Raw genomic sequence first — 26,461 nt, 5'->3', positions numbered from 1 at the left:
TAAAAGATCTTAAAGTAAGGGAACACTTAGGAAGCAGCGATCATAATATGGTCGAGTTCAGTCTGCAGTTTGAAAGAGAGAAGGCAAAATCGGATATAATGGTGTTACAGTTAAATAAAAGTAATTATGAGGGCATGAGAGAGGAACTGATGAAAATAGACTGGAAGCAGAGCCTAGCTGGGAAGACAGTAGAGCAAAAATGGCAGGAGTTTGTGGGTATAATTGAGGACACTGAACGGAGGTTCATCCTCAAGAAAAGAAAGATTATGCAGGGAGGGATTAGACAGCCATGGCTGACAAAGGAAGTCAGGAAATGTATTAAAGAAAAAGAGAGATCCTATAAAGTGGCCAAGAGCACTGGGAAATCAGAAGATTGGGAAGGCTACAAAAACAAACAGAGGATAACAAAGAGAGAAATAAGGAAGGAGAGGATCAAATGTGAAGGTAAGCTAGCCAGTAATATTAGAAATGATAGTAAAAGTTTCTTTCAATACATAAGAAACAAACGACAGGCAAAAGTAGATATTGGGCCACTTCAAACTGATGCTGGAAGCTTAGTGATGGGAGATAAGGAAATAGCTGGAGAACTTAATAAGTACTTTCCGTCTGTCTTCACAGTAGAAGACATGAGTAATATCCCAACAATTGAAGGGAGTCGGGGGCTGAGTTGAATATGGTTGTCATTACAAAAGAGAAAGTGCTAGAAAAGCTAAAAGGTCTTAAAATTGATAAATCTCCTGGCCCCGATGGGCTACATCCTGGAGTTCTGAGGGAGGTGGCTGAGGAAATGGCGGAGGCGTTGGTTGAGATCTTTCAAAAGTCACTAGAGTCAGGGAAAGTCCCGGATGATTGGAAGATCACTGTTGTAACCCCCTTGTTCAAGAAAGGATCAAGACAAAAGATGGAAAATTATAGGCCAATTAGCCCAACCTCGGTTGTTGGTAAAATTCTAGAATCCATCATTAAAGATTAGGTTTCTAAACTCTTGGAAGAGCAGGGTTGGATTAGAACAAGTCAACATGGATTTAGTAAGGGGAGGTCGTGCCTGACAAACCTGTTTGAATTCTTTGAAGAGGAGAGACAAGTAGGTTAGCCCAGAGAAACCCAGTGGATGTGGTCTACCTAGACTTCCAAAAGGCCTTTGATAAGGTGCCACACGGGAGGCTGCTGAGTAAGGTGAGGGCCCATGGTGTTCAAGGTATGGATTGAGGATTGGCTGTCTGACAGAAGGCAGAGAGTTGGGATGAAAGGTTCTTTTTCGGAATGGCAGCCGGTGACAAGCGGTGTCCCGCAGGGTTCAGTGTTGGAGCCACAGCTGTTCACGTTATATATTAATGATCTGGATGAAGGGACTGGGGGCATTCTAGCGAAGTTTGCCAATGATATGAAAATAGGAGGACAGGCAGGTAGTACTGAGGAAATGGGGAGGCTGCAGAAGGATCTAGACAGTTTAGGAGAATGGTCCAGAAAATGGCTGATGGAATTCAATGTGAGCAAATGCGAGGTCTTGCACCTTGTAAAAAAGAATACAAGCATGGACTACTCTCTAAACGGTGAGAAAATTCATAAAGCCAAAGTACAAAGGGATCTGGGAGTGCTAGTCGAGGATTCTCTAAAGGTAAACATGCAGGTTGAGTCCGTGATTAAGAAAGCGAATGCAATGTTGTCATTTATCAAAAGAGGGTTGAAATATAAAAGCACTGTTGTGCTACTGAGACTTTATAAAGCTCTGGTTAGGCCCCATTTGGAGTACTGTGTCCAGTTTTGGTCCCCACACCTCAGGAAGGACATACTGGCACTGGAGCGTGTTCAGCGGAGATTCACACGGATGATCCCTGGAATGGTAGGTCTAACATATGAGGAACGGCTGAGGATCCTGGGATTGTATTCATTGGAGTTTAGAAGATTAAGGGGAGATTTAATAGAGCTGAAAATGTGTAATAGAAACTTACAAGATAATACATGGCTTGGAAAGGGTGGACGCTAGGAAATTGTTTCTGTTAGGCGAGAAGACTAGGACCCATGGACACAGCCTTAGAATTAGAGGGGGTAAATTCAGAACAGAAATGCGGAGACATTTCTTCAGCCAGAGAGTGGTGGGCCTGTGGAATTCATTGCCGCAGAGTGCAATGGAGGCCAGGACGCTAAATGACTCCAAGGCAGAGATTGATAAATTCTTGATGTCACAAGGAATTAAGGACTACAGGGAGAATGCGGGTAAGTGGAGTTGAAATGCCTATCAGCCATGATTGAATGGCGGAGTGGACTCGATGGGCCGAATGGCCTTACTTCCACTCCTATGTCTCATAGTCTTATGGTCTGAATACCTCATGCTTCAAGTGGTCCCAGTTAAAATGGAATCCAAGATCTTTCTGACCTCAGATTACAATCTATGATACTGTCGTGCCTTCACAATCATGTCTCTTAAAGATATACTGCATACTATCTGTGAGAAATACCACAACGTCCCCATTTTTCCAAAGGCAATAATTATCCCAAACTGATATAAATGGTGTACACAGACATGTTTCCTTAATCAATAATTATACAAACACATAAAATGAGCTTACAATTCACACTTTAATATCACAATTTGGTGGTTTGACAACTTGTCCTGATCTGGTAATTGTCTCCCCACCTGGAAAGGCATGTATTCTTTGTGGTTGCTCTTTGTTGACAGCCTGGTTATCCTCCTGCTGATTGCTGTCACTCATCATCCCCATACAATCAGCATCAGATTATTTCCTCATTCGTTTTGTGCCTGATTGGCATTTTATACACTGGTTTGAGCTGGTTCTGTTCCTTCACATTTTAGCACTATGATCAGCGCTGACTTCAACAATCTGGGTGAGTTACATTTTCTAAAAATCTTTGATGGTATCCAAGTATTTACATTTGGATTTCTGGTTTATTCTCTACCCAATGCGCATTTGTGCTTGCTGATCATGTATCTCTTTCACTGTCCTCTGGCTTTCAATAAGAATTTTTGGGTCTCGGAGTTGTCAGACAGTTTGTTGCTGGGCAAGTTCATTTGCACTTTCCATGTGAACATAAGCTGTGCTGGGTGTGGCAGTCCCTGAAGGATCAAATGGAATACAGAGAGAACTAGCCATTTTGATACAGAACTGGCTCAAAGGTAGAAAACAGAGGGTGGTGGAGGGTTGCTTTTCAGACTGGAGGTCTGTGACCAGTGGTGTGCCACAAGGATCGGTGCTGGGTCCACTGCTTTTCGTCACTTATGTAAATGATTTGGATGTGAATATAGGAGGTATAGTTATTAAGTTTGTGAATGAAACCAACATTGGAGGTGTAGTGGATAACAAATAAGATTACTTCTGAGTACAGCAGGATCTTGATCATATTGGCCACTAGGCCAAGGAATGGCAGATGGAGTTTAATTTAGATAAATGTGAGGTGCTGCATTTTGGAAAGACAAATCAGAGCAGGACTTACACAATTAATGGTAAGGTCCTGCTGAGTGTTGCTAAATAAAGAGACCTTGGAGTGCAGGTTCATAGTTCCTTGAAAGTGGAGTTGCAGGTAGATAGGATAGTGAAGAAGACATCTGGTATGTTTGAGTATAAGAGTTGGGAAGTCATGTTGTGGCTGTACAGGATATTGGTTAGGCCACTTTTAGAATATTGTATGCAGTTCTGGTCTCCTTCCTATCGGAAGGATGTTGTGAAATTTGAAAGGGTTCAGAAAATATTTACAAGGATGTTGCCACAGTTGGAGGATTTGAGCTACAGGGAGAGGCTGAATAGGCTGGGGCTATTTTCCCTGGAACATCGGAGGCTGAGGGATGACCTTATAGAGGTTTATGAAATCATGAGGGGCATGGATAGGATAAATTGACAAGGTCTTTTCCCTGACATGAGGAGTCCAGAACTAGAGGGCATAGGTTTAGGGTGAGAGGGGAAAGTTTTAAAAGTGACCTAAGGAGCAACTTTTTCATGCAAAGGGTGGTGTGTGTATGGAATGAGCTGCCAGAGGAATTGGTGGAGGCTGGTACAATTACAACATTTAAAAGGCATCTGGATGAGTGTATGAATAAGAAGGGTATGGAAGGATATAGGCCAGGTGCTGGCAAACGGGACTAGATTAGGTTGGGATACCTAGTCGGCATGGACAAGTTGGACTGAAGGTCTGTTTCTGTTTTGTACCTCTCTAAGACTCTAAAATGCAGTGATGCAATGTAGAAATCTTGTTTTCTTGCGCAACACTTGATCGCTGATTTGATTGTATGAACCATATCATCTGCTAGACAATTTAAGTGAAGATAGTGGGATGACAATGCGATATGGGTGCTATGTGGGGAGAGGCCCATGTCTTCAAACAATTTGTCAGTGGATTACAGTCTGTTGGCAGTCACTATCTGTTCAGGAATACTGAATAAACAGAAAACAATGGTAATTGTGTTAGTGATGGTTGCACTTTTTATGTTGCTTTGTCAACAAACAATGGGAAATTTGGAGAAGTGATCTGTCATAAAGATATAATCTGTTGTGCACTATGAGTGAGGGATTTTTGCTACTTTCATCCAAAGCAGTGGATGGAATATCATGTGGATATAGAGGTTCCCTCTGCTGTTGGGGTTGGTTTATCTTTCATGCTTCACAAGTTGTTGAATATCCAAATTCATTCCTGACCAATACACATATTCGCTTATAAACCTTCATGCACATTAAAAGCCCATGTATCCCTGCTGTTACAAGATCATGATGTCATGACATAATTCCTTTGGTATTAGGACTTGCCCTTGAAAATGACTCGCTGTGATATACCAAGTTCACCTCTGTTTGGTCAAAGTTAACAACACTTCTCAGACACTGTTTGGCCAACCGAGGAGAATGATCTTTTGCAATTCTTGCAGATACTGATTGTAACTGATCACACTGGCCCTGGCCAAAGCGCAACATATCATTTTTGAGAATGCCCTCAACTCACCTGGTTTGATGTGCATGGAGATGAGCTGAGGTTAGATTAGATTCCCTACAGTGTGGAAACAGGCCCTTCAGCCTAACCAGTCCACACCAACCCTCTGAAGAGCAACCCACCCAGACCTAGTTCCCTCTGACTAATGCATCTAACACTATGGACAATTTACCTGACCTGCACAAGTTGTTGGGAAAAGACCGTGGGAGGAAACCCTCCCAGACACAGGACGAATGTGCAAACTCCACACGGACAGTCACCCAAGGCTGGAATTGAACCCAGGACCCAGGTGCTATGAGGCAGCAGTGCTAACCACTGATCCACCATGCCACTGGCACTTTTTTTTATAAAACCTTAAGTTGTCTCAGGAATGTGACATGAAAGAAGTTCTGGGACAACATATTAATGAATCAAAACCTGCAACCCATTCTAAAAGATGAAAGACTTAACAGTAATCTATGTTTGTGCAATATATCATATCAGTTGCATGACACAATGATATTGTGCTATAAATTCTGTATCTTATGATCCTGCCCCACTAGCCACCTGACACAGGAGCAGTGCTCCGAAAGCTAGTACTTCCAAATAAGCCTATTGGACCATAATCTGGTGTTGCATGATTTTTGATTTGATGTGATACAAGTAGACAGTGCAACAACAGTGGATGTGGGTTGAATGTCATGAACTCTAATGATTGAGATCTGTGTAGACTGGTAGCCTTGCCACGACTGGACAGTTGGTATTTAACAGGCAGAAGATTTCAGGAAGTCAAGATAGCTTGTACCTTAGCATGGCAGTGTGATTCTGGCAAGGCATGGAATCGATGATCCAGTATAAACCACAAGACCATCTCTCAAGGGTGGTATTGTGAAGTGTCACTTGCTAAAGAATGTGTTCTTCAGGATCTGTATCGGTAATATATTGGTACCAGCTCCTGTGTTGATTTTAGTTTTTAGAATATGTTGACCCGCCCTTTCAGGACATAGAGTCATTGAGATGTACAACATGGAAACAGGCCCTTCGGTCCAATTCGTCCATGTCGACCACATATCCTAAATTAATCCAGTCCCACTTGCCAGCACTTGCTAGCACAAACCCGGGTCCCTGGCACTGAGGTAGCAGTGCTAACCATTGAGCCACCATGCCACCCTGAGACCACATCTATGACACATCTTGGTGGTTTGGTGTGCTTTGCTAACCACAGCATGTAATTGTTGTTGGCCTGTCACTGCGACTTCACAATTGTATTCATCTTCAAATAATATATCAATGGTATTACCCTTTACTTTGCTCAGAATATCCTTCCTGAAGACATTAATTAACATAGAAGTGATTATTAATTTGATGAGCTTCTCTGATATCTCTTCATTAGAGAATTCCCTCATACCCTTGACTGCGTCATCATCTTACAAGCTGGTCAGTTGACTCTTAGGGGTTCTGGCTGTGTGACATGAGATAGAAGGGCTTATGCCCGAAACGTCGATTCTCCTGTTCCCTGGATGCTGCCTGACCTGCTGCGCTTTTCCAGCGACACATTTTCAGCTCTGATCTCCAGCATCTGCAGACCTCACTTTCTCCTGACATGAGATAGAGTCTGTTAATCCTGAAATTAATTCTTACCCTGAGTTTGTCCTGGAGTCCTTTCCAGACTTTTTCTGGATCTTTCTTATTTTCCACAAAAACATCAGACCAGGTGTATTAATTCTTGTCAACAACAAGCAAGATTTTCAGGGCTCTTTTTGGGATCATTTGTCAGTAAATAAAATGATTTAGTCAGTAATATAAACAGGTCCTTGTCGCTTAAATGGCTGTAGATCAGTAAAGGTACCCAATCTATACTGTAATGTTTGACTTCCATTTCTTGTAAAAGGTCTTCATTTTTAGAAAGAGAGTGCTGGGTTTATTTGTCACTTGTTGCATTCTTTTGCTTATTTTGCTTTTCTCTCCTTTTTATTCTTTCCTCCTTCTGCTTTCATTTCACTTTATTTTTCAGTGTTGCTGCCCTTTAATTGGACTTAGATCACTTTTAAAAACTAGCCCTTTAAAAAATACAGGCTGGCAGTGGAAGACTTCTGCTACTGTGCAGCATTCATACCAAATAATGTTTGAGGATGCCATGGGGTCTTCCCTTTACTTCTGCACTGAATTTGAGAGACAAAATGGTGGAACCAACCGATCTTTACACACAGGTAATACTGATGAGTTTAGAAAGCTTTCTTTTAGGGTTTTAAAATGATGTATTTCTTTCAGGGGACCTCTGTATCAATGCTGTAAGAAGCTTTTGATTTTTTTAAACATTTTAAATCAGAAAACAAGTTGTTGGTTGGCTTGTTTGGTTTTAAGAGCTATAGGTCTTCCAGTTGAATAAGGCTGTACTTTGAGCAGAAAGAAGATCATTATATCTTTTTGTTATTCAATCTGTGTGGCTGTCAACTTGCACAAATTGTGGCTGTTTTTATTTTGAAGTCTTTGAAGGCTAGCCTGACATCTAGCTGATGTCCAAAAAGGTTTCCAAGATTCCACCAATGAAAGTTTAAACTCTTTGATAAACAGTCACTGCTGTTGTGATGTGCGCTTTAGTCGTCAGCTGGCTGTTTGTGCTTGATGCAGCAGTGCTTATAGAGTCATAAAGATGTACAGCATGGAAACAGACCCTTCAGTCCAATTCATCCATGCCGACCAGATATCCTAACCTAATCTAGTCCAATTTGCCCATATCCCTCTAAACCTTCCTATTCACATACCCAGATGCCTTTTAAATGTTGCAATTGTACCAGCCTCCACCACTTCTTCTGGCAGCTCATTCCATACACACACCACCCTCTGCTTGAAAAAGTTGCTTCTTAGGTCCCTTTTATATCTTGCCCTCCCACCCTAAACCTATGCCCTCTCATTCTGGACTCACCTACTGCCGGGCTAAGACCTTGTCTATTTATCCTATCCATGCCCCTCATGATTTTATAAACCTCTATAAGGTCACCTCTCAGCCTCCGATATTCCAGGGAAAATAGCCCCAGCCTATTCAGCCTGGCCCTATAACTCAAATCCTTCAACCTTGGCAAAATCCCTTTTCTGAACCCTTTCAAATTTCACAACATCCTTCCGATAGGGAGGAGACCAGAATTGCACGCAATATTCCAAAAGTGGCCTACATGACAGCTGCAACATGACCTCCCAACTCCTATACCCAATGCTCTGATCAATATGCGAAAGCATACCAAACACCTTTTTCACTATCCTATGTACCTGCGACTCTACTTTCAAGGAACTATGAACCTGCACTCCAAGGTCTCTTTGTTTAGCAACACTCCCCAGTTACGTTAGCTTCCGTAACATAACATCTAAAGATGGGTACATGGTATTGAAACATTCAACAGTTGACTATATATAATTGCTCCAGTCATGGGCACTTCATTGTCTCGGCTAATGCTAAACTATACACTTACAAAGGGTAGCATGCTTTCACTGACGTCAGTGGCCTGCGACTGTTATGCTTCAGGTCAGATGCTGTAATACAATGAAGCTATCATAAGCATGTCTCGTAAAGGTGTACTGCACACTAACCATGAAAAATAAGCAAACAATGTATTGCAGCACAAACTTAGTTTTGGATATATGGGAGTGTGGCTGTGTTTCTGTCCAGTACTTTCTTCGATATTGCCTTGATATTGAAGCTTAGCATCATGTTTTATGCCAGATTCCCTGTTGTCATGTAATTGTAACTGTTTTATATTTTGAGTGTTGTCTCACGGTAGACATGACTACCAGTCACACATTGTAATGTATATATGGCTGTAGTGAGCTTTGTGTATTGGTTGATGAAGCAATTATCCGATACTTAGCTAGTGACTTAGAGTTTGCAGTTCTTTTTCAACAAGTGGAAAGTGAGAACTGTGAGTAGTTTGAATGGTGTAACTTTAGAAGCATGTATATGTTCATTTGATGCTGTATATCAGAGAGTTGGAAGTGAACTTGGAGGTGGTGTACCTACTGACCTTGTTATTCTAGGTAGCAGGGATCATAGAAGTAGGAGCTGCCACTGAAGAAGCTTTGAGACCTGCTAAATATATCTTGATTCTAGAAAATGCTACAACCACATTGTGCTTGGCTTGGATTGGATGCTGTCCTTACATTCTTATAAGCTTTTACTTAAGGGAACAGACAGTAAAACATACACCTTCAAACTTAATAACAACACTTTCAGTCTGCTTCCATATATAATAGCCCACATGTGTTTTTCCAACCAACCTGTTCAGCAGTGCTGTTACACACCTTTGGAGCAGATGAAACTTGAGCCCATATCTCATGGCCCAGAGATCACGTCAATAGCACTGCACCACAAGAGTCCGTTATCAGGACACACATGAATTCCTAGTTAATGCCCACTATCTGAACACAGCTGAACACTCAGTTGATATATTGTTAACACACTTTGAGGTCTGGAGCTGTCTGATTGTGGCAGAACTTAAGCTGTGCATTGGTTAGCAGGTTGTTGATGAATAGGTGTTATTTAATAGCACTGTTGATTAGAGCTTCGATCACATTGATGTTTAAGAGGAAGGACATATTGTGGTAATTGGACTTAGTAGATTTGTCCTGCTTTTTTTCAAGGGAAAAATCAGGACAATATTCTACTTTGACTGAATGCCAGATGGCAATGTTGCAGATGTACTGAATCATCATGATTAGCGCTAGTTCTGGAGTGCAAATCTTCAGCACACCAACAGGGTGTTGAATGAGACCCATAACTTTTGGTGTATTCAGTGCCCTTGGCCATTGGGAAATCCACAATTGATGCATTGAATTGGCACCCATGGTGATGATGCCTGAAGGATCATTCACTTGATGTTTCTGGTTGAAGATGATTTTGAATGCTGTATTGAAGATGAGAAATTTATTAACTTCCTTATCCTGGTTGGTTGTGTTTCTTTGTTCATCACCATCATACTGAGTGTGAGAAGATTTCAGAACTTTAACTTGATCCCTTGATTGTGGAGTTGTCTCTCTGCTTCATCATTTTCAGGTGCACCTGCTGCTGCTTCAAAAATATTATTCTGCACTCCTCTCAAGCTCTTGTATGTTACAAATAAACATACAACATTGGCTCAGAAATAAACCATTCACCATTGAGCCTGTGCCACTATTCAATAAGACCATAGATGATTTGTTTGTGATTTGAACTCCACATTCCCATCAATCTGCAATTCACTTGCCTAACAAAATCTATCTAAATCTGTCTTAAAAATATTCAACAGCCCAATATTTTGAGGCAGAGTTACAAAGTCACACAACTCTGAGAAAGAGAAAGAAAAAAAATCCTCGTCGTTGTCCTAAAAGGATGACCCCTAATTTTAAGACAGAGCCCCAGTTCTGGACTGACCCACAAGAGGAAACCCCTTTTTCATGTCTACTTTGTTAAATAATACCAAAGCTTTACATGGTATTTGAGATGTAGTCTCCTCAATGCCCTGTATAAAAGAAGCATAACATCCTTATTTTGTGTTCAGTTTCTCTCATAGTAAAGGATGTGGTTCCTTTAGCATTCTTGATTATATGATGTGCCTGCATACTAACTTTTCGATCAAGCACTAGTTCAATGTAAGCAATGACAATAATCCCTACACTGTGAGCTTTTATTTTCTGTAAACCCTTTGAAGATTTGCCAGTTCTGATCGGAATTGGTAATCAAGCCCTACTACTCCACCAGGTGTACAGAAGTGTTTTATTTAATCACTAAAATTGACCAATTTGTCTTGCCTTTGTAATAATAACTAAAGAAAAGATGTCCAACAGGTTTCTTTAAAGATGTCATACATAACTTATTTATCCAAAGCAAGACTTTAAACAAGTGGCAAAGGTGGTTAACCACCATATTTGTATTCCAAATTGAACTAGAACTCCTTAATTTCAAACACACATTGACAGACAGACAAGGCAGCATATTTCTGTATTTGTAAATAAATAGGTAAAAATGGAACAACACCCTGTGGATCAAGTTCAGAAATGGGTTGACTTTTCAAAACTCATTTGATTCCCAGTTAAAGAGAAAGGTGCCATCTTTTTTTTAAATGTGTTTTATACATGTGAAAATACATTACTTTTTTGTTTTAAACTCTCAAATCCTTGTTGCTGAATTAATTTAATTTGTGATCCACAGTCTAAGAATATAAAAAGACATATCACTTGCTTACAAAACATATTAATCAAGGAAATGAAGTTAGCACATATATTTTGTCCACGACACTCTGGATTGATCTCGTGGATCAATGGTAGTAGTGGAGTGAGGTGAGGTTATGCAGGGCCATTGAGGTTATAGATTGTGATCAGAGACAATTCTGTAGTTCTTAACCATTCGCACCTTATGGATATTCAGTTTTTAGCTGCTCTGAATCTGTCCATTTAGCATGGTAGTAGGGGCACATAACATGATGGACAGTCTTCTTACTGTGAAGGCAAGACTTTTCCTCAACATGCAGTATAGAGTGATCACTTCTACCAATACTCTCCTAGATGGAGCTTTTAGAACAAGTGAATTGGACAGAAAGAATGAAGTCAAATAATGATTTCTCTTGCCAGCTTGTGTAGTTGTCTGGCACTTATGTCCTTTTCAGTCTGGATAAATGGTCCTTTACTTTTCTACCACTGATGCTATGCTACTTGATCTATAGTTCCTAGGACCTCACCTATCCACTATGGCATGAGTATAATATTAGTTGGCTGCCAGTCCTCCAGTAACATTCCCTTTTCAAATTATTTCTCTTCTCCTACTTCTTTTAGTGTCAAGATGGAATGTAAACATATCAAGGGCCTTCTGTTGTCTAAAGTTTGATTTTGAAAATAAAATCCAAATTAAATAACAATAATTGATGTTAATCTTGAAAATCAGGATGAATCATGGATTCAGGCCTTTGTGCAAGGACCTTGTCTAATACAGCATCTGAGGGCTCGAATTCCAGGAGCAGCAATTACTGTTTTATATGCTGTTGCATTGTTTTGGAACTTTGGAGAAAAAAAGTCAAAACAACAGCAGTTTTAAAAGGGAAAAGAACAGACAAAGGAAGCACATGGTGAGGACAGTGCAGGAAAGAGAGAGCGAGAGAGAGAGAGAGAGAGAGAGAGAGAGAGAACCTGCATAGTTACTGCCTTTGCTGTTTTGAATTCATGTATCGCTGGACATCGGAGTGTGTCTGGGAAAATTAACAGTGAAATTCACAACTCTGCCAGAAGATGTGGTGGAGGCTGGTACAATTGCAACATTTAAGAGGCATTTGGATGGGTATATGAATAGAAAGGGTTTGGAGGGATATGGGCCGGGTGCTGTCAGATGGGACTAGATTGGATTGGGATATCTGGTCGGCATGGATGGGTTGGACCGAAGGGTCTGCTTCCATGCTGTACATCTCTATGACTGAAAGGACCTGGGGTCTTTAACACTTCATTGCACACAGCAGTCACAGTAGTGCCTCATACCACATATGCTATTCCTGTTCACTGTTAGCATGAAAAAGTGTTTCAGACATTACCACATCATGCACAATCATGTGTTGATTACTGCTTTTATGAGAAGAGCAGAGCCCTCGTCCATGCTGACCAGATATCCCAACCTAATCTTGCCCCATTTGCCAGCACTTGGCCCATATCTCTCTAAACCCTTCCTATTCATATCCGCATCCAGATGTCTTTTAAATGTTGCAATTGTACCAACGTCCACCACTTCCTCTGGCAGCTCATTCTATACATGCACCACTCTCTGCATGAAAACCTTTCCCCTTCGGTTCCTTTTATATCTTGCCCCTCTCACCCTAAACCTATGCCTTTTACTTCTGGACTCCCCACCCCAGGGAAAAGACCTTGTCTATTTACCTTATCCATGCCCCTCAATTTTATAAACCTCTGCAATGTCACCCCTCAAACTTTGACACTCCAAGGAAAGCCCTAGCCTATTCAGCCTCTACCTATAGCTCAAATTCTCCAACTCTGGCAACATCCTTGTAGATCTTTTATGAACCCTTTCAAGTTTAACAACATCCTTCTGATAGGAAGACCAGAATTGCATGCAATATCCCAAAAGTGGCCTAACCAACGTCCTGTACAGCCCCAACATGATCTCCCAACTCCTGTACTCAATACTTTGACCAATAAAGGAAAGCATGCCAAATGCCTTCTTCACTATCCTATTTACCCAGAGACCTGGGTTCGATTCCAGTCTTGGGTGACTGTCTTTGCGGAGTTTGCACGTTCTCCCCGTGTCTGCTTGGGTTTGCTCCAGGTGCTCCAGTTTCCTCCCATAGTCCAAAGATGTGTAGGTTAGGTGGATGGGCCATGCTGAATTGCCCCATTGTGTCTGGGGATGTGCAGATTAGGTGGCGCCATGGTAAATTTGGGGTTATGGGGTTGGGTGAGGGGGCTGGGGCTGGATGGGCTGCTCTTCAGAGGGTTGGTGCACACTCAATGAGTTGAATGGCCTCTTTCCACACTGTAGTGATTCTAATTTTGGGGACTCTTAAAACTTGCACTGCTCTTAGATATGAAGGTGAATAAATTTCAGGTGGAAATGAGTGTTAAGCAACCACAGTAATAAAAAGCAAATTGCATCCTTCTGGTGTTCCTTGTGTTGTTAAGTAAAAACGATGATTCAGTTGGAGAGAAGTCAAATGTTTAATTAAGTGGAATAATTAAGAGATGTGGTGAGTGTAGTCAAAGGGAAAATAGCAAAAATGCTCATAAAAACCAAGAGAAAGGTTGTAAAGGTGATGTTTAGGGAATGAATTCCATCAAGCAAATGAGATCGTTAATGGTGAATTGAAGAGAGCTGAGGTACACTGATATCAGAGGTTGTGTGGCTGAGATTGTTAGGCTTAGGCAAGAATTAGAAAGCAATTATTTCGAAATGATATTGGCCTCTTAATCTTTTACACCAGCTGCTTCCTGTGAACCTCCAGGGAAATGTATTCATCGAGGGTCATTTTGCAAGACATACAACAAACTTTTGCTAACTCTTTCTGATGTTCAAGCAAACCACTTTCTCTCCCATCCTCCCACACCCTCATTAACCTGAATAAGTAATACATTGCTTTTAATCTCTGTTGTATTCTGGTCATAGCTAAGGTTGTACAGTTATTTGAGGAGCCAGTAGGGCATCAGATTTTCTGGAGCTTTCAGGAATCAGATATGCTCACACCAAAAAATAAAACTTGACATGACATCTTGCAACCAGTTCATTAAAGAGCAGTGGTGAATTCCTGCAGAAAAGCATTTATTATTTTATATTTTCTTAAGGTTTTTAAATATTTTATCAGAACCACAGCAAAGAAGGAAGTGCCAGTCATTACAGTCTTGGTTGTCTATAAGAGCAGCTCAGCTCAGCTCCTGCACTGGCTTTTCCTCAGAGTCTTGCATTTTGTTCTTTTCAGCTGGCTATCCAGTTTGGTTTTGATAGCCGTGGTACAGAATGCATTTCCCAAGGAACCAGTGTAATGCACAGTTTTTCCTGATCTATGTTATTGACTTTGACATGTGAGATGCAATTCCAAAATTTGCAGCCACAACAAAACTTGGAAATTTTGTGAGATGCCAGGAGGATGGTGTTACAGGCTGGTGGAATGAGAAGGCATGTGGCAGGTGGAATTTAATGCAGAAAGTTGAAGTGATGCAGGAAAAATGCGGAAAAGAAAAATGAAATTGAGGGCCCAGTTCTTCTGAGAGTACAGGCATAGTGGCACTTGGGGTATATGTGCACAAATCTTTGAAGATGGTGAGGCAGGCTGAGGAAGTATTTAATAAGGCATGTGAGATGCTGGGCTTTATAAATCGAGTTCAAAAGAAACAAAGTTATAATGGAACTTTATAAACAGTAATTCACAAGAAAGGAGAGCAACATGGCCTGTTAAGCCTGCTGCACCCTTCAAAATGATCTTGGTTGATCCTTGGCTTCAACTTTATTTTCCATCCTGGTCTCTTTGGTTCACTGAGAGATCAAAAGTCCATCTTTCTCAGCCATAAGTATCTTTAATAACTGAGCAGCTGCAATCCTCCAGGGTAGAGATTCAAAAATTTGCAACTTTGTGTAAATTCTCCTAATCTTTCTCCTAAATTTTATTCTCAACCTGCCCCTTTTTTCCAGATTCCCCAGCCAGGGAAAACAACCTCATTGATTACTCGGTCAAATACCTTGATAGCTTCTATGTGTTTCAGGAAGATCACCTCCCATTTTTCTAAACTCCAGAGAATGTAGACTTTCAACCTCCCTGCACAAATGTAGCAAGCCTTCTTTATTCTGGCACTCCAATACCCTTGCAATAAGGCTGAAATGCCATTTGTCTTCTTAACTGCTTGCTATACCTGCAAGCTAACTTTGTGTTTCTTGTGTCAGTACTCCCAAGTCCCTCTGAACAGTAACATTTCCAAGTTTCAAACCTTTTTTAAAAAATTCTGATTTTCTAATCTTCCCATCAAAGGGTAGAAGCTTTCACTTCTCCACATTATGTTCCATCTATCACATTGTTTCCCATTCGTTTCATATGTCTATAATGCTTTGCAGCTCTTTTGCCCTCCTCATAACGTGTGTTACAGATAGTTGTGAATGCAGTCCAGTCTGACACAAAAAACAGCCTTTTTCCATTGACTCCGTTTATATTTCTCACTGTCTTGGGCAAGTAACTAATAGAATCAAAGCTCCCTCCCATCCTGATTATATTCTCTTCCATCCTCTTCTGTCAGTCAGAAAATACAAAAGTTTGAAAACAAGTACCAACAGTTTGAAGAACAGCTTCTTCCCTGTTGTTATCCGATAGAATGGACCTCTCATATATTAGAGTTGATCTTTCTCTGCACCTTCTAGGTTGCTGTAACACCATGTTCTGCTTTCTGTCCTATTATCTGGATCTACTTATGTATGATCTGATTTGTCTGGTTAGCATGCCAAACAATACTTTTCACTGTATCTCGGCACATTTACCAATAAGAAATCAAATCAAAGTTTGCATTTGTGTCATCAGCAAGCATACATACATTTCAGCCTCAAATGGAAGCTTGTGTTCAGTTTTCAACATGACACTTTAGGAAGGATGTGAAGGCATTGGATAGCATGTCAAATTGGCAGGTGGAGGGATGTAAGAAATGCAGGAAAAGTAGAGTGAGGCATGAGGTGGAATCTATGGGCTGTCACAGTGACTATATCTAGCTCCTGTTTAATAACTGCTACTGAATTCAGTGAATGAAAGGAGTACTGGTTTATTTCATGCTCCCAAGAGTAGCATCCAGAAAGTATTAATATGTCTTCCTTGACAGGATCTACAGTTGGTCTTCATCTTACATATAAAGTTACAATGAATACGTCCCATCTCGAATACCATCATACATTTGAAACTGACCACTCAGTCAAGTCAGTACATCTTTAATGTAGGAACAGTGTTGTTCCTTGTACCCTGACTTAAGCCCTGTTCTGTTACTTGATTCTTGCAATTATTAGCAGTTAACTGGGTCACATACATGGAGTCGTAGAATCATAGAGACGTACAGTACGGAAACAGACTCTTCGGTCCAACCCGTCCATGCCGACCAGATATCCCAACCCAATCTAGTCCCACCTGCCAGCACCTGCCACATATCCCTCCAAACCCTTCCTATTCATATACCCATTTAAATGTTGTAATTGTGCCAGCCTCCACCACTTCCGCTGGCAGCTCATTCCATACACATACCACCCTCTACATGAAAACGTTGCCCCTTAGGTCTCTTTCATATCTTTCCCCTCTGTGGTTAGTAAAGATTTGGAAGAATTAGATGACCTAAAAATGTACCCCTGTAGTAGTTATGTCGGTGAGGACAAGCCCAGGTGGTTCCCAGGGATGTTGAACATATATGCCATCCTTAATAGTGATTTGCAGATGCTGTGGGAAATGTGTGATCTAAATATAAGTCCTGGTGCATTTAACTCACAAATGCCTTTATTTCCCTAAGATGTACTGCTCTTTCTTCTTCTCACTGGGATATGATACTGGAGTGCTTCATGGAGTAAACCTTTGCCATATGTGTTCCTGTCTGTGAGTAATGGGCGGCATGGTGGCTCAGTGGTTAGCACTGCTGCCTCACAGCACCAGGGTCCTGGGTTTGATTCCTGTCTGTCTGGAGTTTGCACGTTCTCCCTGTGTCTGGGTGGTTTTCCTCCAGGTGCTCTGGTTTCCTCCCACAATCCAAAGATGTGCAGGTCAGGTGAACTGGCTATGGTAAATTGCCCACAGTGTTAGTCACAATAAATATAGGGTAGCGGAATGGGTTTGGGTGGGTTTCTGTCTGGAGGGGTGATGTGGACTTGTTGGGCTTAAGGGCCTGTTTCCATACTGTAGAGAATCTAACCTAATAAAGACCGAGGTTCTAACTTGACTTCTGCAGTCCTGGTGATTATAGACTATGCCATGAGAATTCTTCATTTTTCATTTTCTGCTCTATAACTGGTACAAAACATGCCAACTTTAATGTAAAAGTCTCAGCCCAATGCGCACCATTGTTGGTTCCATTGCAAATGCATGGCACCCATTTTGAGGCAAGCACCTAAAATAGGTGGTTCCTTGAAAATGGAACTTGATGCTTTAATGCCTGGTAAAGAATGACTTTCTCAAACTGGTCACTGCAAAAGCAGGGTGGGTAACAATCATGGCACAATCTCAGTTCTTCATAACAACCAAAAGTAAGATTCTTGATGTGATTATCTTGAAAGACACAATCCCAAGAACTGGGAAAGCCAGAAATGCAAAATGATATATTGGACTAACAACTCTATTGTCTAGTATGAAGGCGGTTGCAGTTTCAGATGGAACAGTTACTTCATGACCTTTCTGATTATTAATCAGTTAATAAAGAAACTATTTGATTCTTAAAAGTATACCTTTAGAAGACCAATGAGTTCTCGTGTTCATGTATTTAATTTTTATTTGTTTGACAGATCAAGTCTGAATATTGATAGAATAATATCTGTTCCTATTTCTGTAACATAAGTTTGAAGCTACAGAAACTAAAGATATCCCAACTTCAAACTTTTGGCTATTATGAAAGTTATTGTTAGTTGCTGTTCAGTGAATTCTAGATATTTTCTGGCAGCAACTACAATGCTCTTTGATGTTTTCTAACTAACTAACCAGAGATATTGTATCCGGAGCAAATGTGACTTGATGCCAAGTCTCTCAGATCAAAGGCAGGGACACTACCATTACACCACAAAAGTCCATTATGTCGATTGTAGTCTGCTTAAACACCATGTGTATTGCACTATGGACTGCAGTTTGATAGAGTTCAGATATATTCCTTGATAGGCACTGAAAAAGATCCTGATTTGTAGAAATTACATGGAGTGGTAACTTTGAAATCAAGTAAGGAGTTTTAATTGCCAATTGTATCTGCAACTGTATGCCAACAAGAGCTTCCCTGCTTAACTCACACCTTTTAGAGGTGAAGGTGCTGGTGTTTGACTGGGGTGGACAAAGTCAGAGGTCATAGTCCAACAGGTTTGTTTACAAACAGGAGCTTTTGGAGTGCTCCTTCTTGGGCATTGGTCTCCAGGGAGTTTGTGATGGCTAACCTAGGGCCGGTGTACTTTCTGGCTGGCATCATGAGATGAAACTGTGTTTTGCTTGTCCTTTTGTGATGGCTTCTACCCTTACCGACTGTCAGCTTCTCCTCCTCTTCCAGTACTTACCAGAGGTTGGTTGCCCCTGGTTGCTTCTTGCATACTAACAATGGCCAAATAAACAGCAACTGACTGCAACTAAATTGTGTACAGTTTTATCTGTTCTACTGCAAAGATCTGTTGGCAGCTCTGAAAATCATGAAACCAATGTCACTCTCCTGAGCCTCGCAGCATCTCGTAAGTTTCATGCAGAAAGACCTTGTTCAAGGAGAATGCCCTAAAATTAGGGGAATAGGAACTGCAATAATTTTAACGGATGGAGAATAAATGCACTTCACATTATCAGCATAAATTATGCATCTGGCACATACAAATTCTGTGTTGTTCAGCCATATAACATCAGGGGAAATTGTCAGACCTTCATCTCTGAAAGCATGGGGATCCTGTCTCAGTGAAATGTGTCCAAGTATGTATTGCTTGATGTTTCTTTGGCTCAGACATCAGGAGCAAGTGATAGCTGCTGAAAACTGATTGTTGCCAAATGGATAATAAGCAGATGAGAGCAAAATGCTTCTTGCTGCATTGTAACTTTAAACTTTTGAAGCCAGTTTTGAAGTCAGAGCAGAGTAACATTGGGTGAGGCATAAACCAGATGACTGACTTGAATCTATTGGCTGGTTAAGTTTAGAGTTGGAGCTTCACACTAGAGCCTTTATGAGCCCAATGTTAATTTAATATCAGTAGTAGCTCAATAAAAATGAAATGGGTTATCACTGTAGTGATTGAAATCAGGTCAGCCAGGTGGACCTCACAGAATATGAGTTCCCTGATTGGGGCTGTTAAGCTGGTCCAGTCAGGGGGCCCTGGGTCACAGATAAGAACAGGAATTTCCGAGGCGCTGTTCACTCTGACAGCTGGCTCTGAGGGAGCTGGATCAGTGCCAAGGACTCTTTGTGTGTAAATAAAGGGTGACTTGGTGACGGAATGCTGGCCTCTGTGGAGTTATTTCAAACACTCAGCGGAGATTAAGTAACTCAGCAGAGGTTAATAAATGTTCTCCTTTGACGGTTGGTTTAATAAGGAGAAAATGAGGACTGCAGATGCTAGAGGCTCAGAGTTGAAAAGGGTGGCGGTGGAAAAGCACAGCAGGTCAGAGATGCTGCCTGACCTACTGTGCTTTCCTAGCACCAGCCTTCTCAGTTGGTTTAATAAGTGGAATGAGACTGTGTATGCAAACAACGTTAATGATTTGACTTTTAATGGATTGTTAGAAAATATACTGGCAGGGAATCCAAATCAGTAGATTTCATTTCCGTTGAGAGAAGATTGATGAATAAGCCCCTGTGCTGAAAATGGCTTTTCATAAGGACAATAACATGCTGCGCCTTTGGGACTAAGAATGTTCTAGACATGTGCAATATCATGAAGGGACATGGGCGTGAGCTGATAGTCATTAAAAGGATATGACTAAAGCTTTTAAATAATTATGTAATAGAATATATGAATTGAATATGTTTTTTGAGGTGGGTAGGGTTGGATGTTGCCTACAATTTTATCAGCAATGTTAGATTAAATACCAATCAGATATTATTTACTTTTCAGCTAATTAATGGGCAGAATAGTCATCGCAAGGTGGAGATGGGTAATGTGATGTGTTTTTTCTCACTATGCTGCATGCCAACAGTTGGCATGTTCCCACTTGCGGACTATTTTTAAAGATGTGGCTTCTGAGGGTGGGAAGATGGGTACTCATCCACTAGTGGCAGGTAGTTAATAAAGCCAGTAGAACTCCCCATTGAGGGAACCCTTGCTATTCAATTCGGAGATTCCAGGTGGCATTTACCACATCCCCCTCTTCCCCCCGAAACCCGGTGACAGGTGGGGGTCAAATGCACACTGTATAACATAGCCAGTATGGGTCTTTTAGGGTGTGAAGGTTAAACCCAGAACATGCTGTCAGAGGAATCTCATTCCACCATATGGTGCTTTGTTGTAATCTTTGCAGATTTAACATGAACTTGCACTAAATACACATTATTCTCACCATGAATTGAATTGAGCTGAATTGAATTGATTGTCACGTGTACCGAGGCACAATGAATAGCTTTGTCTTGCGAGCAATACAGGCAGATCACATAGTTAAGTAGCATAGATAAATAAATAATAGGTAAACAGCGGCAAAAACAAAAACACAGGTACAGGTGAATGTTAAGAACTTGTGAGTCCATTCTGTCTTCTAACAACAGTAGGGTCGAAACTGTTATGAAACTGGCTGAAGCGTGTATTCAGGCTTCTGTACCTTCTCCCCAATGATAGAGGTTGTAGAAAAACATTTCCAGGGTGGGATGGATCTTTGAGAATGCTGGCGGCCTTTCCTTGACAGCGAGCATGGTGGATGGATTCTTTAGATGGCCTTTGTGATTGTCTGGGCTGAGTTCATTGATGACTGACTAACGTAAGCCTTGTTCAGAGAGGGATATCTGAATTTTTAGTATTATATATTTACTCAGAATTTCTGTTGAATAATCTTGCAATTAATTGTGACTTAATTTCAAAAATGTAGAGTCTCATTCCCCCAGAACAAAATTAAAATGTTAAATTTTAGCTTTATTTAAAATTTTTGTTTTGCTGGTTTTTCCCTTCACTCCCATGTGATTATCTTGATCATTATTTCACCTTCTGTATAATAACTTAAATGTATTTTTTGATTCTGTCCTGAGGATTCTTCATCTTGATTAGTTAATCAGTTTGCTCATTGCCAGCCCTGTTCACAGACCCAACAAACTGCAAATAGAGGGCACCAATTCCAATTTAAAATCTGTGGCAGAAAAGCAGAAGCCTACACTCTGAGTCTTGCTAAGACTCTGTGGAAGGAGTTTTATCAAGGTGAAAGACATGTGCTATGCCTTCATTAGTAACCAGTAAATCTGTATTGTGATGTTTGCACAGCATAAAAGGACTTTGCATTGTATTTTGGGTCATTTGGTTGCAAAGTTGCAATTTGTTTCTGATCAGTGCCTAGCATGAACGTAAATGAGAACATACTACCATTCCCTTTGCAAGGGTCGGGTATTCTTAATGTAACTGTCTACATTTGGATTAAGATGGGAAATCTCCAATTCCCAATTAAATATATTGCAATGGATGCTTTACAATCAATTTATTTTTGACATTTTTATTTCCCAACAAGCTTGGTAAAGATGAATTTACAACAAGGTAATTGAGGTTAGTGTAGCTAAGAAGCTTTCAATAACTTGTAAAGGCACTTTATTTTCATGTAATTTTAACTAGCTTTTGTAAACAAGCATGATTATGGATGTTTATATTAGCCTATTTACACTAAATCCTATGCCCCGTTAACCTAAGCAAGTAGGAGCAATGCAGCTAATTTCTTATAAAACACTAGGAGAATGCAACAACTGAGTACATTTGCTCACAAACAGATCAATCACAGAGAGATGGGTATAGATTTGATTTCACCACAATGATTCCACTAACATCCATGTAGAAAGCAGCTTTGGAGTAATGGAGCATTCCTTAACTCGGGAGAAATTAAGTGAAGTTTACAGTGGAAGATACTTTGAACATCCCATTAATATGGAGGAAGGATTAAGTACCATCACATCACTAGAGAAGTAGTTTTAGACAAATTAATGAGGCTAATGGCAGATAAGTCTCCTGACCCTGATGTATCCTAGGATCCTAGAAGAAGAAGCTATCAAATAGCAGCATTGGTTGTAATTCTCCAAAACTCCATGGATTCTGTAAAGTATCAAAGGATTAAAAAGCTGCCAATGTGAAACCCGTATTCAAAAAGGCAGGGAGGCATAAACTGGGTAACTAAGTACTGATTAACCTGGTATCTATTGTTGGAAAAGTATTAGAATCCACTGTTCAAGAAGTAATAGCAGGACATTTGGAAAGTCATAATCTCATCAAGCAGAGTCAGCATGTCTTCATGAAAGGGAAGTTTTGTCAGACTAATTTATTAGAGTTATTTTTGAGGAAATCTCAACCAGAATAGATAGAAAGGAACCAGTGGATGTGTTGTATTTGGACTTCAAATAGGTGTTTGGTGAAGTACCTCACATAAGGTGAAGTCATAAGAAAAGAGCCCACGGTGCTGGAAGTGGTATATTGACGTGGCTAGAGAATTGGCTAATTGGCAAGAAACAATGAGTGGGGATAAGTGGTTCTTTTTCAGTGGTGACCTGTGACCACTAGGATTCTACAGGGATCAGTGCTGGAACTGCATTTGATTTTACAATAGATATTAATGACTTGAAATAAGGAGGCAAATGTACTGTAGCAAATTTATAGAAGATACAAAAATAGGAGGAAAGGCAAGATGTGAGAAGGATACAAACAATTTACAGAGAGATATTGACAGGTTAAGTAATTGGCAAATGGAGTTTGGTGTGGGAAATTTTGAAGGTCTTCATTTTGGAAGAGAGAACAAAAGAACAATATTATTATTTAAGTGGAGAGAAACTGCCGAAAGCTGCAATATAAAGGGACTTGGGGGGGGGGGGGATCTTCTGTACGAAACACAGAAAGCTAGCACACGGGTGCAGCAGGTAATCAGGAAGGCTAGTAGAATGTTGGCTTTTATTTCAAGCGGTGGAGTATAACAATAGGGAAGTCTGGAACTGTGAATGGCTTGGGCCCCCTTATTTAATGAAAGATGTCATTACATTGGAGGCAATTCAGAGAAGGTTCACTACGATTATTCACGGTATGGAGGGTTTGTCTTATGAGCAAAGGCTAACAGTTTGAGACTCGACCCACTGGAGTTTAGAAGAATGAGAGATGATTTCATTGAAACATGTAGGATTCTTAAGGAGCTTGTGAGAAGGTAATGCTGAGAGGATGTTTCCCCTCATGGGAGAATCAAGGACCAGAAGACATAGTCTCAGAATAAAGGGTCACCAATTTAAGACTCAGATGAAGAGGAATTTCTTCTGAGGGGATTGAGAATCTTTAGAACTCATCGCCGTAGAGAGCTGTGGGGGCAAAATCTTTATGTATGTCTAAGGCTGAGATAAATTTTTGATCAGTCAGAAATCGAGGGTTATGGGAATAATGCAGAAAAGTAGAGAAAAGTCACATTAGCCATGATCCTATTGAATGGCAGAGCAGGCTGGAGGGATGAACAGTCTGTTTCTATTTCTGTTTCTTATGGAACCATTTTTTACACGTCTCCCTAAAGCTGCTGGGGAGTGACATTGAATGAGATCCTGGAAGCAGGTTATCTCCTCTCATGGATTGTTCAAATGTTTCAATGCTTAAGAAAATTAGTGTTTAGAAGGCAACGTTTACTGTCAATTTTCTTTTCATGAGAAATTTCAAAAGAGCAGATTACTTGCACAATAAAGCGTTTTAAACAGTTTAATAAAACCTGTAATGTACAGAGTTTAACAGATAACATAAAACTATTTTATATCACATATTATCATGTACATTAAAAATAGCATCAATTTATTTATGCAGTTGATGTCACTTTGTTGGCTGTGAGTATCTGACAACACACCCTGTAATCATACATCATCTTGTTGGTATTTTATGTGTCCATGGAATGTGAAACTGATTCGAAACATATAACTTTCTTTTATCAAAGGTAGAAAAAATGTTGCATCTTTAGGATGTAAATGATGGTTTGAACGGAGGCATTGCACAGAATTTGAAAGAACCATTTGCTAAAACCTTTATTAATCTAATCACATGATTCACTGTTAAGAAAATAACAATTCAGTTTCGAACAGTTGAAAAGTTGTCATGGATCAATGTTCAAGCTGGTTCCTAGTTTTAATTGTAGTTGTTAATCAGCATATGTCAAACAGTGAAGTAACAATTCTAAATTTAATTTATGCATCCTATTTCAAGTTCTCAATAGGAAACAAGTTGGAATTGTGTTACTATGGTAACAGATTTTTTTCCATTTGATGTTGCTTTGAAACACTTCTCTAAAAAAATTGTTTCTGTACCCTAAGGAATTATTTCTTTACTTTTGTGCACACTGAATCACAATGATTATTTTAAATTGTGAATATTTGACCAGCTGGAGTTGCATGTCACTTCTTCCTTTGAATTTATTATTATTGAAAATTATGAGATCTACCTTAGCACAGAAAAAAACTCAAAATCCTATTTTAGGTTGTGTGTAACTGAGAACCACAAACCACGTGAGTTACAAGTACTTTTCAGTTTGAACTTGAAAATGGTTTGAAAATCAAGGCATACAACTTGTTTTGCAAGTCACCTCCTACCACCAAAGATCCACATGAGAACAGTGTCACCTCTGGCCTCTCAGCTCTGGTATATCAGATAGTTCTCTTTCATTTGGCTTCTCGGTAGCCCTCAGCTCCATAGGAAAGCTTCCCAATGAAAGGTTATTTGCTTGCATTGCAAAACAATGCATCCTTTCCAATATGCTTTTGAAATGTTGTGATTAGCGATAAACAATTCATTTGCAATTTTCACAGCCAAAAGAAAACGTATACTTAGAATTCTGGGGACATATGCTAATGTAGCATTAGGAATTGAGCTCTACATTCATAATAACCTATAGTGGAATGTGTTTGTGCATGCTCAACATTTGTTACCCCAGATCCTGTCAAACTAACCTATTCAAAATTGTTTGAATGTATTCATAGGATTGCTATCATTTTAAGAACATAATCTAATGTAATTTTTGCAATCGAAGTCGTACTCACTTGTTTGCAGCTCCATGTTACCTCTGGTGAGGGCCAACCAGTAGTAAGTGATTGTCAGAATTTAAATGGCCAGCATTAGCCTTCCCTTGGAATAGGAACTCTAGGATTACTTGGAATTTAGATGTCCCACCTCATAACCTGATATGGGGGAAGTGGCACAATAATCCCCCAATCAATTTCAGCTGCACTATTGATTGGGAAATTACCATTTCATCAGCTGCCAGCAATTGCTGGTGTTATTGGGTGAGACCGTTGACAATCCCAAGCATCAACACATGTGCAATTAAGTACTAAAATCCCAAAATTGATATTTGTGCTGACAGGTATACTGTACTATTTGTAGCTTTGCCAATGGAAGTGAAGCTTAAGATGCTAACTTTGCATAATTGCCCATTATAATCACACAAAAGACCAATAAAAAATTTAAACTTGGCTCGCTCTGGAGTAATTTGAGTCTTTTTTTTAACTCTCTATGCACAGCAAAACTAATTTTATAAATGTGGAATCCCGAATCAAATTCCATCAGAAAAAAATAACGTTGCAGCTATTAAAAAGTAGCTTACTTTCTCCATCCAGGAGAAAGATATAATTAGAAAGCAGGGGACAACAGCTTCGCTTCACTTGGAGGTTGCCACTGATGATGTTACCTAGCCAGGTAATGAAACGCCTGGATATCGAAGCTGCAGCTCAGTGAGCAAACTACACCCTAAACCTCAACCTGAGCTACAAACCTTCACAAACCTTGCAACTTACTTTTTATAGCACTTGTGATTTTCTCTTTTGTGTATTTCCTTGAATGTGTCTACGTTTTAGTCTTTCACTCGCATTGTATGAAATGCTTTGAATTTAATTCAAGTTGCCATATTTTACTGCCTGCTTTTTCATTTGTGATGATTCTTGAGTCTGACTGACTAGTGAAACTGCTTTCGAAACGCTTGCCCATTTCACAGCCACCCCTGATCCCCTGTAGAGGGTGCCGAATTCAAACAAATGTCATGAGTTGAAATCTCCACTGGGAAAAGCTGTAAGTTATTGTGTATAAATGCATTTGAAGTGAATGACGAAACTTCTCCACCCACGGCAAAAACTTCGATTTTAGAACAACTGTTGCCTGGAATTCACTTTTTTTAGGTTGCCCATATCAATGGTGATGACTCAAAGTATAATTAAATCTTCTTATTTAAGTAAT

At 40.1% G+C, this 26,461-nt stretch overlaps 1 protein-coding gene across 10 annotated transcripts in view; it reads left to right on the top strand.

The window, feature by feature from the left end:
* The window catches only part of LOC122561108 (kinase non-catalytic C-lobe domain-containing protein 1), a 351,506-nt gene that overhangs the window by 12,083 nt on the left and 312,962 nt on the right, over positions 1–26,461 (top strand). The window lies entirely within an intron of this gene.

The sequence above is a fragment of the Chiloscyllium plagiosum genome, chromosome 22 (genome assembly GCF_004010195.1).
Source record: "Chiloscyllium plagiosum isolate BGI_BamShark_2017 chromosome 22, ASM401019v2, whole genome shotgun sequence".
Lineage (NCBI taxonomy): Eukaryota > Metazoa > Chordata > Chondrichthyes > Orectolobiformes > Hemiscylliidae > Chiloscyllium > Chiloscyllium plagiosum.
The sequence above is the reverse complement of the archived record's forward strand: the minus strand, read 5'-3'. Positions and strand labels throughout refer to the sequence as shown.